The following is a 5000-nucleotide window of genomic DNA, read 5'->3' as shown; positions in this document are numbered from 1 at the left end:
CTCCACACCACCACCACAAGGGGTAAAGGAGGTGGGGCAACATGACGCGTGACACCCAGGCAGGCGTGCCCTCAGCCCGATGGCTTAGGGTGCAACTTACGTTCAAAGACTCGATGGTTCATGGGATTCTGCAATTCACACCAAGTATTGCATTTCGCTACGTTCTTCATCGATGCAAGAGCCGAGATATCCGTTGCCGAAAGTCGTTAAGATAAAGATTCGGATCTAGGATGACCACACCACACCCAAGGCGCAATGATGTCATGTCCTTTCCGTTGCTAGTTCCTTGGCGCCGACTACGCCGGTGGTTGTGTTTGGGTCGAATGCTATGAAGGTTCGCAGGCTGACCTTTTACAAGGGTCGGGAAGGAAGGAGCTCACACTCCCACGCCCTACCTTAATCGCGCAACGCAACATGTTCACGGGTCTCGCTGGGCAGGTATCGACAATGGTCCTTCCGCAGGTTCACCTACGAAAACCTTGTTACGACTTATCCTTCCTCTAAATGATAAGGTTCAGTGGACTTCTCACGACGTCGATGGCGGTGAACCACCCACGTCACCGCGATCCAAACACTTCACCGGACCATTCAATCAGTAGGAGTGATGGGCGGTGTGTACAAAGGGCAGGGACGTAGTCAATGTGAGCTGATGACTCGTGCTTACTAGGAATTCCTCGTTGAAGACCATCAATTGCAATGATCTATCCCCATCATGATGAAATTTTCAAAGATTACCCAGGCTCGTTGGCCAAGGCTATTGACTCGTTGAGTACATCAATGTAGCGCACGTGCGGCCCAGAACATTTAAGGGCATCACAGATCTGTTATTGCCTCAAACTTCCGTAGCCTAAATGGCCATAGTCCCTCTAAAAAGCTGGCCGTGGAGGGTCACCTCCACATAGCTAGTTAGCAGGCTGAGGTCTCATTCATTAACGGAATTAACTAGACAAATCGCTCCACCAACTAAGAACAGCCATGCACCACCAACCATAGAATCAAGAAAGAGCTCTCAGTTTATCAATCCTTACTATGTCTGGACCTTGTAAGTTTTCCCATGTTGTGTCAAATTATGCCGCAGGCTCCACTCCTGGTGGTGCCCTTCCGTCAATTCCTTTAAGATTCAGCCTTGCGACCATGCTCCACCTGGAACCCAAAAACTTTGATTTCTCATAAGGTACCGGCGGAGTCCTGAAAGCAACATCCGTCGATCCCTGGTTGGCATTGTTTATGGTTGAGACTAGGATGGTATCTGATCGTCTTCGAGGCCCCAAATTTCGTTCTTGATTAATGAAAACATCCTTGGCAAATGCTTTCGCAGTGGTTCGTCTTTCATAAATCCAAGAATTTCACCTCTGACTATGAAATATAAATGCCCCCGACTGTCCCTATTAATTATTACTCTGATCCCGAAGGCCAACGTAATAGGACCAAAATCCTATAATGTTATCCCATACTAATGTATCCATGGCATAGTGTCACGGCCTTAGACCTTTCTAAGCAACCGCGCCGGCACTTAGCACTCCCACTAGCACTAAGTCAGCCTAACCACCCTCCTTAAGGGATTTGGGAAGAGAAGAAGTGAACACAAGAGTGAGTTTAAGAAGAATAAACTTGTATTGCACTAGAGAACTCTTGAGTACATGGCTTGAGAACTCACTTCCTTAGTTGAACACTCTTGGTTGGTCCTTGGTGAGTGCCTTTGCCAAATGAGGCAACACCTATTTATAGGCACCCCAAGTTACAATGGATGGTTAAGATATTTACAAATGTCCTCCATCCAATGGTTGGGGAGGAAACTAGAAGCTTCCCACCTCCTTAGTGGAGAATTCTAGAAATCTCTCCCAAAATATCTCCTATAAATATCTTCTATATATATATCTATAATAAAATATCTAGAGTTCTACACCTTTATAGAAAATTCTAGAACTTGGACCTTACTTAGCTCATTGGCCTAAGTCCATGGGCTTGGTGGGCTAGGCCCGTGGGCCTATGTTGGGCAGGTCGTGACACTCTCCCCCACCTAAGTCGGCGATGTCCTCGTCGCATCTTCTTCGTGGAATCTTTGTATGTGATCTTGGAACTGCCATAAAGAGTCGGCGGGTTCCCAACTTGCCTCGCTCTTTGGTACCCCCTTCCACTTGACTAAGTACTCCCTACTAGGAGGTACGCCTCGCCTTCGGATGACTCGGTCAGTGATCAGGTATTCTGCCTCCTTGTCGTAGGAGGTGGTGATAGCCATTGGTGCTCTTGTTGAGGTTCCATGACTTGGGTCTTCCTTGTCTCCATGGTATGGCTTCAATAGGCTTGCATGGAAGACTGGATGGATCTTGAGCTTAGGAGGTAGGCTCACCTCATAGGATACTTTGCCCACCTTCTTGGTGATCTCAAACGGGCCTTCATACTGACGTACCAGCCCCTTATGTACCTACCTTAGGGTCTTGAATTGTTGGGGTAGAAGCTTCACAAGTACCAAGTCCCCGACCTTGAAATTTTCTGGTCGCCTCCCTTTGTCAGCCCATTTCTTCATCTTCTTAGTGGCCTTGTCTAAGTATGACTTAGCCACATCTAGCCTTGCTTGCCACTCCTTGGCAACCTTAAATGCTGAAGGGCTCTTCCCCATGTAGCCGGTCATCACCGTGTTTGGCGTTAAGGGTTGTTGTCCCATGGCAATCTCAAATGGACTTTGGTTCGTGGCCTCACTTCGTTGGAGGTTGTAAGAGAACTGAGCCACATCAAGCAACTTGGCCCAGTTATGTTGGTTAGCACTCACGAAGTGCCTCAAGTAGAGCTCCAACAAGCTATTAATGAGCTCTGTTTGCCCATCGGTCTGGGGATGGAAGCTTGTTGAGAAGTGTAGTGACGATCCCAACAACTTGAATAGCTCCGTCCAGAACCTCCCCGTGAAGCGAGGGTCTCGATCACTTATTATGGATTGTGGCACACCCCAATGTTTGATGACGTGCTTTAGAAATAGCCTTGCCACTTCTTCCACCGTACAATCCCTTGGTGCCACCACGAATATGACAGATTTGGAAAATCTGTCAACCACCACCATTATTGATCCATACCCTTCTGACTTGGGTAGGGCACTAATGAAGTTCATAGAGACACTCTCCCATGGTCTTTCTGGTATAGGAAGTGGCTCCAGTAGTCCCCTGGGTGGTTGCTGCTCTACCTTATCTTGTTGTCATATAAGACAAGTTCTCACATAGGCCTCTATGTCATCCCGCATCTGAGGGCAATAGTAGGCTGCTTCTAGCAATGCCCGCGTGCACCTTTATCCTGGGTGGCCAACCCATTTAGTGTCGTGGCATTCACAAATGAGGTTCCTCCGTAGGTTACTCCACTTAGGTACGTAGAGTCTCCTCTTCTTAGCATAGAGCAAGCCATTTTGCTCCCAAAATCTTCATGTCTTGCCCTCCCGTGTAAGGGCGAGTAAGCTCTTAGCCACAGGATCATGTTGGAGGCCCCCCTTGATCAACTCTAGAAGTTCCCCTTCCAGTTGGCTAAGAGAATCCAACTCTGCCTTTCTACTAAGTGCATCAGCCACCTCGTTAGCCTTACCTGGCTTGTATTCAAAGACGAAGTTGAACTCTGCCAAGAAGTCTTGCCATCTAGCTTGCTTAGGACTTAACTTCTTTTGGGTTTGAAAGTAACTAGTGGCAACATTGTCCGTCTTCACCACAAACCGTGACCCAAGTAGGTAGTGTCGCCACGTACTTAGGCAATGCACCACCGCGGTCATCTCCTTCTCATGGACTGTGTAGCGCCGCTCTATCTCATTCAACTTACGGCTCTCATAGGCAATGGTGTGCCTTTCTTGCATCAACACCCCACCGATAGCAAAGTCAGATGCATCTGTGTGCACCTCAAATGGCTTGCCATAGTCGGGTAGGGTAAGCACCGGTTCCCCCATGACAGCCTTCTTTAAGTCCTCAAAGGCCTCTTTGCATGCGGCCGACCATAACCATGGTCGGTTCTTCTTTAGTAAGTCTATACATGGAGCTGCCCTTCTTGAGTAACCTTGAATGAACCGTCGATAATAGTTAACTAAGCCAAGGAAAGACCTTAGCTCAGTCACTTTAGTTGGTGCCTCCCATTCTTGGATAGCCCGCACCTTGCTCTCGTCCATTTGTAGGGTTCCGCCTCTAACCTTGTGACCAAGGAACATCACTTCCTCTTGTGCAAATGCACATTTCTCTTTCTTAACATAGAGTTGATTGTCCCTTAATTCCTTGAATATGATCTTCAAGTGCTGAACGTGCTCCTCCAATGCGTTGCTATAGACAACGATGTCGTCCAAGTACACCACCATGAACTTATCGAGGTAGGGGTGGAAGATCTTGTTCATAAGGGTGCAAAATGTAGCCAAGGCATTCGTGAGTCCGAAACGGCATCACCAAGAACTCGTATGAGCCATATCGTGTCACACATGTTGTCTTTGCCTCATCACCTTCCGCAATGCGGACTTGGTAGTACCCCGATCGTAAGTCTAACTTGGTGAAGTACCTTGCCCCACCAAGTCTATCAAATAGATCTACTATCAAAGGAATGGGATACTTATTCTTGATTGTTACCTTGTTCAATGTCCTATAGTCGATGCATAGTCGAAGCGATCCATCATGCTTCAGTTGAAAAAGAACCGGGGCACCATAGGGAGCTTTAGAAGGGTGAATGAATCCCGTATCCAATAATTCCTTGAGTTGCTTCCTTAGCTCCTCCAACTCTAGCAGTGACATTCTATATGGTGCCATTGCTAGTGGCTTGGCGCTTGGCTCCAACTCAATGGCATGATCCACCTCCCTCCTAGGTGGAAGCCTCTTGGGCAACTTGCTTAGCATCACATCCTTGAACTCTTAAAGGACCTTCTTGATTGGCTTGGGTAGCACCTTAGTTGGACCGTCTTCCTTAGGCTCTAAGAGTGCTTCCAAGTATGTTGTCTCCCCTTTCTTAACTCCTTTCTTGAGCTGTATAGCCGAAAGAAGTTTTGGGCCGTCCTT

At 47.7% G+C, this 5000-nt stretch overlaps 1 non-coding gene across 1 annotated transcript; it reads right to left on the bottom strand.

Moving 5' to 3' along the window:
- Positions 1-49: 49 nt before the first annotated feature.
- Positions 50-205, bottom strand: LOC122062243. Its single transcript, XR_006134867.1, has one exon. It is a non-coding gene; the product is annotated as a 5.8S ribosomal RNA (ribosomal RNA).
- Between the last annotated feature and the right edge of the window lie 4795 nt (positions 206-5000).

Source organism: Macadamia integrifolia, chromosome 14 (assembly GCF_013358625.1).
Source record: "Macadamia integrifolia cultivar HAES 741 chromosome 14, SCU_Mint_v3, whole genome shotgun sequence".
NCBI classification, from domain to species: Eukaryota; Viridiplantae; Streptophyta; class Magnoliopsida; order Proteales; family Proteaceae; genus Macadamia; species Macadamia integrifolia.
This window is presented reverse-complemented; position numbering and strand designations above follow the sequence as displayed.